General features: G+C 43.4%; 1 protein-coding gene across 6 annotated transcripts in view; it reads left to right on the forward strand.

Annotated features, from left to right (window-relative positions):
- Nucleotides 1-10,159: 10,159 nt before the first annotated feature.
- Nucleotides 10,160-15,738, forward strand: part of LOC118503088 (calpain-11-like) — a 36,523-nt gene continuing 30,944 nt past the window's right edge. For 2 of the 6 annotated variants that reach the window (XM_036035972.1, XM_036035978.1), the window contains exon 1: nucleotides 10,160-10,296. The gene's annotated coding sequence lies outside the window, so the exon portion shown is untranslated. Of the gene's footprint in view, nucleotides 10,297-10,337; nucleotides 10,413-15,738 lie in introns of those variants that run through there. The other 4 variants (XM_036035975.1, XM_036035976.1, XM_036035973.1 and 1 more) reach the window with 4 other exon arrangements.

Consider the following 15,738-nt stretch of genomic DNA (forward strand, 5'->3'; position numbering starts at 1 on the left):
GCCGAACGGGGTTTTCTACTGTTATTGCGCATTCAGCTGAGTAATGGAAAACGCCTGAAGGTATGCAATTTATTTACAAAAGAGGATTTTTTTACTATTACACTACCAGGGAAATATTTTTGATTGAAATAAGGCTCACGTGTTTGTTTTAATTATGATAACTAATAAGCAGACGATAGAAATATAATGTGTGCACAAGGTTTAAAGGGCTGTGTGTCCCTAAATGTATGTAATATACTTAAAAAGTAGTACAAAATGTAGATTTAGTATCGTTTTAGGTGCGTTTGATCATATTTTATCAATTTAAGAAAGGTCTACGTTCAATTATGCGTTTAATTATAATATTTTTGTTTAAATTGCCAACATGTCTCAATTGTGCCTCTGGAACACCCGTTTCAAAATGCTACCGCCTAAAAGTATGCATTGAGGTTTACAACATGATAATTAAAACATGTTCCTGCTGTATAAAAAGTGGTAGCGAATAGGTTAGCAAAGATAAATAAGTTGTAAATATGATATTGTGTGGATTGTGAAAAGCATACCATTAAAATGACTGACCCCTAAATGTATGCAATATTGTTTAAATATTGTTTTCTATTGTTCATGCCCAATGATTTGGAACAAACATGATCGTCACAACATTTTATCACTTGTTCGTGGGAGAGCATATTCGGTAGAATATCAGAATGGGCTTCACGCACATAAACTCATTTCCTAATCAGAACATTAACATGTGGCGAATACTTTATATGAAGGTTTGCACAAACAGGTTGTCTCAAGGAAATGAGCCAATCTGTTTCCAGTTGAACGTTACCCTCTCAAACATTTCTACTCATCCCTTCAGCATTAATAAAGTCCATTTAAATCAGCATAAAATCAACAGTACACTTCAAATTAAACAACTATCACTAGGCCCTGTTCCAAAACCTGTAGCCTGTTGGCACCCGCAGCGCTCACCTTCTCGCTTTGTAAGTAATTTATAACCTTGACCGAAAAGATTCGGCACATCCGGCAGCCTTCCGGCCAGAACCAGTGGGCCACTCCCATCCATACATATATAGTCAGTGAAAAATATTCGCCTCCTGTTTTCCCAGGAATCCGGACACACGCACACACACGCTCAAGGCTCCATAACACTTCCAAGTCTTCCGAAGGCCTTCGTGCCATAACAGTACCCCAAGGTGAAGAAGTTTGGCGTGCCATAAAGAGCACGCCACTAATTTATCAACCATCATCGGCAGTGTTTCTGCACCCTGCCCAGAAGAATGCTGGAGGCTGAAGCAAATCTCATGCTTTATGAGATCGCATATTTTCTGTAACTCTTGCGTTTTCCCCCCCGATCCCCTTCCGTGAGGTCGAGGGAATGGGTGAGAATGCAAAGTGATGCCAACACGGGGGTAAACGATTCGACAACGAAGAAAACAACGCTACTCAATGAATGCAAATATATTATACTCACATGCCTACGCATATAGGGGAAAGAAATCTGACAGTTCTACTCCACACGCACCGGAAAACTTCTTCCCCAAGGGAGGAGATGGAGAGATGGGACGGAATGGAGCTCTCCGGAAGGCTCCCCAGGTTTGACACAACCATCGAAGGAGGCAAGCTTTTGGCAGGTCTTTCGTATGTGCCGGGTTCCATTGATGTGCCTTTTTGGGGGAGTCTAAGTAAGCGTCTTGCCATTAAGGAGAAGATTTATGAACGTACTTGGCAAAGAGGTATTATTTATATCGGTACGAACGAACGAGCGACGGTGAACGCCTCCCCACGAGTACAAGACCACAAAACCCGGACGTCAGGTTTGGGGTGATTGGTTTTAATTCAACCACGACGACAATTACTGCGGGAGACGAATGCCACGAGGTACGAGGTAGGTGTGTTTTGGCTGTGGAGCACTTGCTGAGGAATTCTAACCAGTCTATTACTTTCCCCTGCTTCCTGTTTGTTAAACCAAGCAACGGCCGTTCCCTGCTTCCTCCAGAATCCGTTCCGTCCTCCCCCCCCCCCCCCGGGCTTGCTTCTTCACTGTTTTCCCATTTGTCATCTAAACAACCGACCATCATTCGTCGGTTACGCTCGGTCGACTTCCTGCTCCTTCGGCCACCCAAACAGTGACGAATGCAGAAGAAAGAAATCATCATCAACCCTTACCAGTAAATAACTCGCCGCCATTTTTTTCTTTCTCTTTCCTTGTCAGATCGCTCAGACGACAAAAAGGGGCTAATGATGAACGGGTTTTTGCCTCCACTGGGTGAGGACGTCCGACGGATAAGGATTGTGTGGACATACTGGGAAATAACAGAAAGCTCCACACGCACACATAGCCACAAACACCAGGATCCCGTTTGTCCCGCGTGGATCGCAATAAAATCGCACTTAATCGTTCAACCAGCAGCGGCAGCAGCGCCATGCCCTTTGGAGTTGGGGATGACGCTTCTGTGACAGGAAGAAAATATTTGCACAGGAAAAAGGAAATTGAAAGCATTCGCACGATCCAAGCGGCAGAGAGTTCAGGTTTGTATTGTCCTTTTTTTACGCTTCCATCCTTACTCCATTGTAGCAGCAGTCCAATAGCAGCAGTAGTAGTAGTAGATGTCTTCTGGCAAAGGAAATGTGTGTGTGGAACAAAATGTAAAAGAAATTGGAGCTAGCTTTTTAGCTTCCACCGAGCTTCGGGAGCGTACTCATCCGTCTTTCGATTAGGTCACAGTGCTGGAGGAGGAGAAATGCTGTAGGCAAGCGACCTCCAATCTTCTATTCCCACCGAAAAGGAAGTAGAAGAAAAAAGAGATTGAAGACAATCGACCTCATGGACATGGGCACGCTTGCTGGCGTTATTAACATTCATCAATCTTTTCCGCCAACACTCCGAGAAATTAGGGACCAGGGAGGTTCTTTTTTCCCCCGGCTGTTTTGTTTTGTTGTCGCTAGTATGTTTGAGTAGTGTTTTTTCCGTGTTTTCTGTTCCTTGCGCCATTCGTAGTGTCGCGGTCGAGGACATTCCCACCTATTCGATTTTCTTGTCCAGATTTCGGCGCTAGAGGCAGCGATGTCTGCCACTGTTGCTGCTTAGTGAACGTAAATAAATCGTTCGTGGTGACGTAGTGGTGTCCCGTGTGGTGTTTATACGCACGAGTTCGAGGGCTTCCCTGTGTCATGTGTGCCCGTTATGCCCTATTTAGTGTGTGTGTGTGTGTGGGAAGTGTGGATGAGGCGCCGACCATGATTGGTGAACAATAAAAGTACAATTTGGAAAATCATTACTCCACCGTGGGGAATACTGGCACGTGGGGAAAATAAGGTCGCAAAGGATAGGGAGCGTGGACGTGTCCGGTGGTGTTGATCGAACGACCCAACCACCAGTAACGGCAGCAAATCGTGCTCCGTATGGTCGCCAGCCGCTGCTTATGACCCCGGGGGAGACGGAAGAGATTCATAAAAAAGATTTATCATATCAGATTATCGTCGACGACAGTGGCGATGCATGCATGGAGGATACTGCCGACCAAAAAACTGGCAGGAGTGTCCCCAAGAGAAGAACACTTAATTTCCTTCCAACAACACACACACACACACACAGCCAACGCGAAAAGAGCCCCAAAATTCGAAGACAACCGCTCATTCTAATGCCGCGATGTCGGGCATAAGGATGCTCGAGGACGCTGGCGATAAAAGCAAAGGGTGGACAAAATATAGCTCCACAGTTTCGGTGTGTTTTTCGTAGCTGTCCTCAACTTCCGTCTAGGCAGCTTCATCCATTCGCTGGGTCGCTTTTTTAGTGCGACAACTTTATGTATGATAATGGCTAATAAATACGTAGCCGCATTTCGCCCGGACCGGCAGACCAGACAGGAAGATGATGATTTTTCTTCCAACCCCGGTTTTTCGAAATGGCGTCAGTTGGCGGGGCGGGCTGGTGGGGTGGTGTGGTGGTGGCGTCGCATCTCGATAAGGATTAATTTAACCGAGATTATCGTCCTTTTCGCACGCAGAGTGAGCAATAATTTCGTGTCGACCCGTTCCTTCCGTTTTTGGTCGAGGGTTATTAAATTTTTGCACAGTTCGGCCAAGCAGTGTCGGCTGCAGTTGGCTTCACTCGCCTTCAAGCGCAGGTTCGCGGAGCGGAACGGGTAATAAAGCACTAATTTCCTGGGGTTTTACGTCGAACGCTCTTCAGCGCGAAGAAGATGGTGATTATTTTACAGCGTTGATGGAGCAGCTTTGAAGAAGGATCTTGAGTGGGGCAAATGGCGTCAAACGTTGTCTTAACCGGTTTGAGGGGGAGAACATTTTTGACTTCTCAGTTGAATGGCCCTGAATGGCTTGCCGGGTACGTTAATAGACCGTAGTTTACTTTTGATTGCTGCTACGGAATTAACTGATTTGATTTTAATTTCTCGCTCAGGATCCACACATGGAAACAGCTTTAACAGGTGTTTTGATTAATTTTGAACCTATTAGCACGTGACCGTTTTTTTTATTTTTAAATATGAGATGAAAACAGGTCAACATTAATTTGTCGCGCGTATTGCATACTTTAAGGCGCCTTCGCTTCGACGGATATAAAATAAATGGAGATGAAATGAGCGGTTATTTAATAATAACTGTCCTGTCATGCGAAAATGAAGATTAAATTAAATTTATTTTATTTTTAAAATCAATATCAACCATTACACTAATTTTGCTACCCCAATCATCGTCCATCATTCTGTCAGTTTCAATCATTAGAGACTGCAGTCAAAAAGTTGCATTTGATGGATGATCATAATTAATAAAAAAGCAAGCATCTTGATAGATTTAATGTAATGTCCATTCGTTGTAAGAAACGTCAACTTATCTTGGCTAAACTTCTCTTGCCGGGACCTCCAGGACATGGACCTGGAACACGAAGAAACTGTTCTCCAACAGCTCCTACGCATAAAACACCTTATCGAATTGAGACACAAAACTTCGTCGTACGTCGGGACGGTATTTACATCTATTTTAATTGCTTTCAAACTCATCAAAAGCATCATTTTACACCCACAATTTCTTCCGGTAGCAAACCCATTCCGTTCGGCGCCTTCCGTTCAAAGTGCTTCCAACTCACTCACACCAGCACAAGAGAGCGATGGGGAATCGACTCGACAGGAGTGTCTCGAACCTGGTCGAACGACCTATTTGAAGAGAAAGTAACGATTTATTGACTTTTAAAACCTGAAGGGATTGATAACCGTCATCTGTTACTGCTTTTGGGTGGAAAACAGCTCTACCCAAGCGGCAGCGCGGAAATATTGTAAAACGGAATTCATTTAAGAATTCGTGGAATAAGTATTTCCAGTCAAGCTTCGTGAATAGTTGCTAGAAACGATTCATCATTTTAAACGTCTATTCTAAGCAACTGATACCGCCTCATATCAAACAGAATCGAATGTCATTCCCTGCCCAAGCGAAAGCAGAGGCGAAGTTTTCACCTTCAGGCTACCGCTCCTCCATCCATCACATCGGAGGATAAGAACGGCCGGACAAACACCAACGCAATAAAAAGAGTCCTTCACCAAATTGCCTCTTGTTACGCATTGTGTGGATTCGTTCTAGGTCCCGGTTCGGGCGGAAATGTTCGCCGCCCGAGGCTTCCTTCGCGAAGGGCCTATTTGGCGGGGCCCGCAAAGCCCGAACCAGGTAATTAAATACTGATTTCACTTTGACAACCGTCGTTTAACAAGGAGTCTGTACACCAATAAAAAAGCTGCTCTACGAGACGAGTCGCTCGAGAAGCAGGAGAAGTGAGTTTTCATTTATCGTGCAAATGTCTTCATTAATGATCGCTACTTTCCAGACCGTTGCGTTAGGCGAAACAGGCTTCCTCCTTTGAGTGTTGTTTTTATTATCGGGCTGTTATTCCTTTTCCGCTTTTCGCTTGGGCAGAAACACAAGCGTACTTCATCGGACGGCTTCTCTGATTGGCATTTCATCGTTTATCAAGCTGCTTTGGGTCCTGGCAAAATTTTGGGGATGGAAAGTTCCCTCCGTTCGATCATGAATAAAGAAAACAGTGCGTTTAGCCGGTCGGTCGGTGTCGGTGTGATAGGGACTAGCATTTATCACGCTTTGTTCTAAGCTCATCGGCGAAAAGAAAAGCAAAAACAAAAGTGAAAAAAAGTGTAAAATAAACCATACTCCGAGAAGGCTGCTGTTATTTATCATTCTTTCAGAACGGGTTTGTTTCTGTTTACTTTCACAACCACTTTTACCCTCGTTTTTTCGAACTGTTTACATTTCTTTAATGTGCTTCTTGTTTTTTCTTCGGAATGGCAAAGCAAAGAAGGATATTGTGCAAAAAAATTATAATTTAATTACACATTATCCTATACACCCTCAACACATCCATCTTTCGATGTGGGTTTACCGTTCTCAGCGGGAAAAACATTTCCTCCAAAAACTCACAACAACTTAACAGGAATCGCTCAGCGGTGGAAAGCAACTGGAATACCGGGTAAAATAAATTTCAAGAATTTTACATAAAGGGTTCAGTATCATTCGTCATACGGCGAACATTCGATGCTGTTGTGATGTTTTGCTGCGATAGGTAAATCCCGGAACCAATATTCACCGGCGCGGTAGCACGGTAGTCAATTTCTCATCGGAATGGCCGCATCGCTCTTTGCCTGGACGGGGCGGTGTGATATGAAGTGCAGAAATTCTACCTTCTCTTGACGTATATTAACGACGATGCGGTTACAAATGATGTGAAGCATGAGAGGCTCTTGAACTATTCGACGAAGGTCCCAGCACCTTGACGTTGGTTTTGTGAAACGAGACTAAACAAGCTGTAAATAAACCCTTGCGACGGTGCTTTCGATAAGGGACTGCGTGCTTCTAGGTGGAACTTAAATAAAATTGACTTGGCGTGTGAATTTTAGTTGAAGTTTAAAGTTGTGCTATTCAACCTCTAATTATATGGTGTATAAGGGGCTTTGAATCCAAATAATGAAGTTACAACCCCAATAAAGGAGTAAAAACAGATGGATGTGTCCAGCAAAAAGCATATCTTAAGGCGCGTTAATTTAGCGACAAATCGCCTTGAATGAATTCCTATTTTATAGGCGAATAATCTGAAAAAATTGTTAAACGTTAGTAAATTAAATTATTTTCGGCATATTCATCTTAACAAAACACTCTTCACAATAAATATGTGCGTGCTTCATGATGTGGTAAAATAAATTGCAAAGCCCAAAATTAATGAGCGCCATCGTTCATCCTTTCGTGCCTAGTATCAACCGACGGCATGGCGCTCCATCGTAACCGGCGTCCTATTAACGGAGCTAGCAGAGCAACACATGGCCGTACACGGTGAAATTCGCGCACTCGGATGTGCTGTGTACCATGGCAATGTTGCGGTTCATGTTTTCCCTCGGTCTTAACTAATGGTCGATTCATCGCCACACTGCACACAGCAAAGCCGATCTTTCGCGATCAGTTCCGGGCAGCTGGAAACGTTATCCTCCCGGGTCATTTAAATCGTGGCCTCGCGGGAATGCTAAGCTACCGTGTGGAGAGCGTTCGAGGCACCGAACCTGAACCTGCACCACCGCATAAAGGATGTGTTCGTAAATCCATGCGCTCTTTTTCCGCCGGTGTCGTTATGGTGGATTATGATCTAATTTGATGTTCGGAACTCGCTCGCATGCATCTCGTATAGCGCCGAGTGCGCACACGGATTAGATGGAAAAGGGCTGAAAATGTGTGCTACTTGATTTATGAGACGCGTTAAACGCGTGTATGAACCGTTTACAGCTTCGGTTTAAAATTCAAACACAATGTTGCATACTTTTAGGCGCAACCGACAGCAGGCCGCAATACTGACAGCTCTAATAAAAGCTTATTTATTCCGGTACAGCAAAAAGCAATCAGGATTCCTCGTGGCGTGGTACGAGCATTTGCACGGTTTTCGCTTCCTTAATACTCTTGACCGGCCTATGACAATCCCTAATTGTGCAATGGTTGAGGCTGTGGTTGATTTCAATGGGTGGTTTTTATTTTGTGGCCGCTTCGGATAGGCTCCTTTATTTTGCAAAAGCTTCTGATCGATTTCAACGCCAACACTGGTTATTGGGAGGCAAAGAAAAAAGTTGATAAAACACCACAAAGTGCGTGCGTGTGTGTGTGTGTGGTTTCACGAGGGACAACACAACAAAAAACAGAAACTCCCACCAGAAGGAAACCACAAAAATGATGGACATATTTTTATTTCATTGTTACTGGACCAGCATCCATTAGGACAGCTACCAAAACCGAAAATAAAAAGGCCAATTTTAGTGCACAAGTATTTTGACAAGAAGAATATTTATAAAAACCGTCCGTTAAGCGTTGGAATGTTTTGTTACGCAGTGCGGTCCGTTTTTGTGCTAGCTAGTAAATATTCTTCTGGGCGCTTTTACCATTGAAGCCGGTTTTTTAGAATGTGCGTGCGAGTGTTTCGGGTGGCCTTTTTTCGGTGCACGCACATGGACTAGGTAATTGGCACGTTCACGGGAACAACACTCGATGCTCCGAAACACACATTTGCGTATCACGGTGGTCGCTAATGAAGCGTTTAATTGCATGCTATTTATTGGCCAGCCGAAACAAGTGCATCGATAGCACAAATTTATACTTTAATTAAAGTGCTCCGGTAACGATCGCGGGTGGTGGTTTTGGTTGGGAGCTGAGTGTTTTATTCTAGAAGTACATTTAATGCCGCAATCCGGTAGGATTTGTGGAGTGGTATTTAGAAGAAGGAACAAAAACTATTTGCATCATACATTCGGCAGGAAGCTGTTGTTAATTGGAAAATGCAATAAATCCTTCCGATTGGAATGTCCGACCAGCAACGCAGGTCCTGCCTGCTTGTGATTGAGATTTCAATTGAGAGCATTTATTTCGCAATTAATAATGGATAAATATGTTCAAGTGGCAGCAAATGTTGTTGGAGCGAACGAACGAGCGGTCAAATTAAAACGGATCCAGACGCAAAGTAATTGTTTATTGGCGATAATAACCGACCGTCCCCATTATGACACTTAGCGAGACATATTGCTGCGAGATAATAATGATGAACGAGGTTTTCCCGACGCAAGAAAAACACGCACACACACACAAGCACCGGAACACACAATCAAACATCAAATGGCTCATTATGTGTTTTGTTTGCTTCCCCTTTTTTTTTTGGCGACTGTTTTTCCTTTGAAACATGCTTTCCGTTTTCCACGTACGAGCATAGAAAGCCCATGCATAGGTAAAGCTTTTATTCCGTACGAAGCTTTCGTTGACTGTGACGAAGCTTTCAAGCGCATCGGTATTGTAAGCAAGCTTTCATGCAACAGAATGGGGTGAGTGTTTGAATGTTGACACTTAGGAAAACATCGTTAGGTACGGGTTACATTAGTTACAAGGTTTTTATTTGAATTTTCATAAAATTATTTTTCTTTAACAAACTTTTCACAAAAGATGGACCGATGGATAAATCCACCTTTTCTATCCTTTGTATGTTTATTAGTTTATCTATTCAATTCTTTATTAGTTAATTTTTATTATGATTAATACATTTTGCTATTTTTTATGTTATCAATTTCTTCATTTTTGGACTCACTATTTTTAGGTTTAGGGTTCTTTTTTATTGTTATTTTCTTGTCTTGGTTTTGTTTTGTTGGTTTGGTTTTTATTCTGTATTCATGAAACTGTGTTAAATTTATTTCACTTCTTTTTTTTAATGTTTATGATATTTCTTCGTAATCAAGCAATATAGTCTTCCTACTTAACCAAAAACAAATGCATATCCAATCCAATTGCTTAACAATATTACATAAAAATAAACGTATTCTATACCCAACTCATTTAAATGATATTTAATAACTGCAAATCAATCTTACGATCTCATTTTCAGTAAGACATCATTTTATTACTCAGCGCAGAGCAGCATCACGTTTTATCAACAACTGATCAACAGCACAATTTTCCCATCTAACATCTAAGCCAGATCTCAGATTTACTCTCTCCACTTCTCTCTTTCTATCTCCCTCAGACGCACACACATAAGTGCTTTATTTTATTTTTACTCCAACCCAAACACACACACACACACGCTCTTTCTTTCCATCTCTCTCCGGGTGCTCCATCGCACGCGAAGAGAAGCTTTCGGCGCAGTTAGTCTCACCGGAGCGTTTGACGCAGGAAGATGAATTCTCGGGTCGGCAGCTTCTTTCAGCGTTGGTGCCCAGTTCGCTGTTGACTCTAGCGCGGAAAACACGAAACTGGCCGGATCGCGTGATAAAAGTGAGGATTAAAAGGGGAAACAAATGGTGTGGTGTGGTGTAGTTAGGGAGAAATGATTGATTTTCGTGCACGATCCGTTTGCCGCAACCGTGGAACCGATCAGCTGACAAGTTGGGGTGTGTTGTGTTGTGATAGTTTTGGGACGGAAAATTGAACGCCAAGCTACATGTACTAATATCGCAATGTGATAAACAGTAAAGTGTTGACTGAATAGTGCTGTAAACGATTAAGGGCGTTTAAACAACCCTTCCCTTATATTTATAGTGACAGCGATGCCGGTGGTGTCGATTGTGCCGTGTAGCAACAATCGCCACAGTACAATCGAAAGAGATCAAAGTACACACCACTCAAACGATGTTAAAGAGGTCCGAAAGTGTCGTTAGCCGTAAGTTATTGCTGCTAAGTGAAAATACACATGAAGATAAACCTCGCTCGTATAACAGACATCGTCGTTCCATAAGGTCCGAGGCATAAGGACCGAACACACAACACACAACACCGTGGTGCATTAAAACATAAATTTGGGATAAATCTCGGCACCGTTTAAAAGGCTCTCCTCCGGGGCTCTTTCATCTCCCTTCCGGACATTCCCTCGTGTGGTAAGAATTTAGTCTCCCCTCGCTGTGTGTGAGAGTTGGATGCGTTACGTGTGGTGCGCGGTGTGTGCTTGTGGTTAGATTTGTGTGTTCGTTTGGTGTGTGTTTGTGTGTGCTTTTTTATTGCAACGATCGCCGGCATTTAGCCCTTTGCCTTCTTACGCTCGAGATCGATCGAGACCGCAGACGAGCGAGTTCGATCCGCTCGAAGGGTGAAAAAGGGCTCGACTCGAAAAGAAACAAACGGACCGGACTGAACGGGCGGAATGTTAAATAGAAATAGAGCTCAGCGGAGGGAGAAAAAAAAATGGCACCATCAAGAAAACATTGGCCAGGGCGATGGCTGTGAGGCCCGCATACGTTAAGCGCCGCACTTGGCAAGAACCCCCGACCAGGACCAGCACGGATGTATTGACGCATTAAAAACGAAACATAAGGGCAAACAACATTTGAAGACATCGGGCGGGTGGGATAAAACATATGTGTCCACCGCGCTCTCCGTGTACGGGAAGAGGATACGTGCTTCTTCTACGTACCCAACCCATCACCACCGGTGGATTAAAGCATTCAGCTATAAACTTTTTCATCACCAGCTGCAAGTTATGCTTGTAGTGCGCAATGATTATGTTTTATTGTCCAAGTCCCTAACTACCTCCGAATGGTACATGCTGGACAAAGAATCGGCTTGATACACTCTCAAGAGACTGGGGGGTGGGTGGCAATGGCGGTTGACAGAACGGTGCTTTGGCTAACCAAATGAACCGCTATGTCGCTGAACAGGTAGCACCGAGCATAAGAAAAAAGGCACGATCACCATAAGCGAAGTACACGATCGAATCGGTGGCTCGGTCGAATCGCTTTTGGTGACGAAAATTTTTGGTAGAACAATGTCGTCGATTGTTTTGTTTTTGTTCGTTGTAGTTGTAATGAATATTTAAACGCTTACATCAACATTCGACTGTCGTAATGAATTCTCTTCAATTGCTAACAGCTTCGAACGCGACGGTTGAGTGATTTATATGAGAGCTTTTTGTTTGATAATGCTCGTGTTAATTTTCTCACCGTAATTAAACGCTTTTTGACACATTTTATTACAAAATTAAATTATTAATAAAAATTAAAAAAAGCTTTAATAGCTAATAGATAATATTCTAATAGTTTAATAAAATAAAGCATTTTTCATTTGAATTCAGTTCCGTTTCGATTGAATAATGCAAAAGCAAAAGAGAGCGAGAAAAGCAACCAAACGAAGAAAGAGATCGCAGATGCACTCCACCTGATGCACTTGCACTTGCTGCAATTTCCCGATTAGAGAAAATCAATGTCGATCGCTCGTGCATTACGCTCTGTGGTATCCGGAACAAAAACTGAGCTAAAGGTAGAGAGAAAGAGAGAGAGAGAGAGAGACTGGAACTTGCTCTGCTTTACTGACCTTCCTTGTTTAACACGATTGTTTGCTTTTCGAAGGAAAAACATCGGGACATCTTAAACCCTATTTTTCCGCGACCGTGAAAACCACATACACATAGACACATAGACACGAGAAAGCGCTTGCACCGAACCTGCTACCGGGAATTTGTTTCTCGCTTGACCGATTTGGGATCTTTCCTTCCTATCGGTTGCTGTAGTTTTTCCGGCACTGATCTCACGGAGACCTGTTCTCTTTGCTTGATTTTCCTTTTACGAGGTACGCTGCCTTATGAAGAGCTGATTGGGAAGTCGTTTTGAATTAATCCTTCAACAGCTGACAGAGTGTCTCTGGAGGCTGAGAAAGTCCCTTTCTCTGGCAAGTCATCGAGCTCGATCATCTGCAAATCTGTCTTCACAGCAACAGCAATCGATTCCTCTCGCAAACCATGCATAAGTGTAATTTGCCACACTGGCAACACTCATTTCCTTTCACATTCTCACCCACTAAGCCCACTTTGTCGTGGCGTGTCCGTGTCCCTGGAACCCTGTCTGCTTCTTCAACCATCCGGAAAATTGAGAAAATCTTTCCCCTACAAGACAACGTGCATTGCAATAGATGCCTCCCGAAGACAAAGCCTTGTTCTTTCGCTGCTTTCGGAGCCTCGGAGTTCTTAAGGTTCCCCTTTTAGCTGGGAAAAGCCAAGCCAAACGGTTCATTAATCATGTGTAAGTGTTGAAAATTGATGAACCGCTACGGGGAGCGGATTTGGATGAACTTTTCTTTCACGATCGATCGATCGGGCACCGTAACGTAGCACCCAACAAAGCCTATCAATAGCATCTCAGCACAGAAAAGCACAACAACACATTAACACACATACACAGAAACCGTACCATCCGGAAGCTTAGACCGTGGAACTTGAGGGGTGCAAAAGGGGAAGGAGCAATTGGGAAGCGAAATCACCACAACACCCCCAAAACGCGCCCGTTCGCGTGCATTACTCAATCGCGTGACACCCAATTGTTGTGCCCGAATAGGCGTTGCTAAACTCCATTCAAATGCGGAAAAGAATGGAAACGTGTCCTGGGTTGCTGTTGTTGCTGTTGTCCTCTCTTTTTTGTTCTCGGCTGTCGTCTCATCCACCCTTCTCTTCACGCCCCGCTCCCCATTGCCCCTCAATTCATTGACAAGCCAAGCCATTGATAAGTTGAAGGCTTCAAAGCGTTGATCGGTTAATTTTCTCTCTGTTGCTTAAATCTGTCTCCCCATTTTGATTCCCCTTTTTTTTTTTGGTTCTTTGTTTCGTTTTACTACTGAGCACCAACTGAGGGCCAACTGCTTCCAGACTTGTTATGATGGATGAAGGTAAAAACGGTGCTGAATGTTTTGGGGGATGATCAATTTTTCCACGGCTAACTCTCGACAATTATCGATCAGCACGAACATGATCAATGGTAGCAGGTGATCTAGTCAAGTGCGTTCATTCATTTTTCATCTTATCGTATCGCTACTTATTTGAGAGTTTTTCGCTTCTCTTTCTTTCTCTTTCTTCCTTCCTTATGTCTCTTATCCTTCTTTTTCCAATCTCTTGCTCGATTTTAAATTCATTTTTCATCCTGCTTCCGATAGTGTAGCGGTAGTGGAACAGAATTTCGAATCTTTACCGTTTCTTTGTGTGTGTGCGTCTACTTGTCTATTTTTACCTTTCTACTTGTGTGGTTTTATTCTTAGCGTTTCATTCCATGTTTTTAAATTATGAACCCACTATTGTGTGCAGTTATGCGTGCCTGTTTCTCTCTGCGCATTAATCCTTCTTTTCTGTTCGACTTTGATGCTTTTCGGGCAGGTGGGTTCATAGTGAAGCTAGAATAGCCATCCAAAACTCCGCAGCTTGCTGATTTTCTCCACCCCTGAGCCCAGCCGGAGTGGCTCTTTCTCCATTTCACTTAATCAACCGCACACGAACGATCACGCGAACGACAATGAGAGAAAAGTGTGTATGAAAGTAAGTCAGGCTGCCATGACACCTCCTCAGCACCCTTCGATTTGTGCCCCCTGCAGCGGGAGGTCTTGGGAATGAAAAATGCTAATCAAAATCTTACACCTCAATGCCAAGATCTCGTGACCTAGAAAGTCCATGACAAAAAATGCTGCTGCTCGAATCCCCTTTTCCTTTGCACACGGTTACACGGGGTTTACTTGCAAATTCCAACCAATTTTAGGCCTTCTCTCACCTGTCTTACCACGCCGGAAAGGAAGTTGTCACTTGTGGGACGAATATTTGGGACACCAAGAATGGTCCACATTTCCGTTAGATGGTGTGAGGCGAAGCTTTACGATCAAGCTTCAGTGATGGTAGGTACAAGACGAGGTCATCAGAAAAAAAGTCCGTCCGTGAAACGGTTCGAATTTGTAATGATAATGTTGGTAAATGACAGTTTGTTCCGAATTGGCATTAATTTCCCTTTCCGAACGACGGGCGTGCGTTCTTTAGCCCGCTTTTACGACCTCTGGCTGCTTCGGATGGAGTCATTAACAGTTGTGTAATTTTGTTTTTTTGGTGGAGAGAAAATTTTGAAGACGGAAATACATATTCCGAAACAAAGAAAAACCAATAAAAAACAGAATAAACGATTAAAAGTTTTAACTGCCCTGGCAAGCGCCATTATGTTGTAACATGAATGTAACATGATGCTCTGGAGGGTGGGTCTTATCTCACCCTTTCGCTCGGGATGGCGTCACGGTATTGGAAAATAATTGCAATCAATTTTTCCTTGCTTTTCCCGCATCTTAATAGGCGTGATGAATAATTACTCCTAAAAATAATATAAAAAATGGATAAAATTACATCCAAAAAACAGGGTGAGAAACAGATGGTAAAGAAAATGCAAACGTAAAAAAGGGATGCGAGTTCTTTCTTCCGAAACTTGAGGCGCGAATGTTTATGGACAGTGGACAGCTCGTGGATAGATTACACTTTCACGCTATTTTTTCTTCTTCTTTATCTCATTTTGTGTGTGTGTGTGTGTGTGTGTATGGAACGGAAACAACATAAATTTGAAACAAAGGAGCCAATGCTAATGCCTGAGCTAGCCAGTCGCCGCTTCGGTTGCGCAATCGCCACAATTTTCGGTGTATCATCTTCGATGGGCCTCCGATTTTGATGAGAAACCGAAAGCGTCCTTCCCATAATAGAAAAGTCACGCGATGTGTGCGTGCATGTGTGTGTGATGTTATGTTTGCAGATCGTGCGGGCTTTTTGGTGAAAACATACCACACCACATCCATCCATCCCAGCCCACCCGTCAAACACGTGCCATTCGGTGCGGTTCATTTGCTTATCGGGGCGCTCCGGACCGATCGTGTCTTCTCTTCATTAATGGACGATGTTTTACCGCTTGTGTCGGTTCGGAGCGCTGTTCCTCACTCAATTTC

The sequence above is a fragment of the Anopheles stephensi genome, chromosome 2, assembly GCF_013141755.1.
Source record: "Anopheles stephensi strain Indian chromosome 2, UCI_ANSTEP_V1.0, whole genome shotgun sequence".
NCBI lineage: Eukaryota > Metazoa > Arthropoda > Insecta > Diptera > Culicidae > Anopheles > Anopheles stephensi.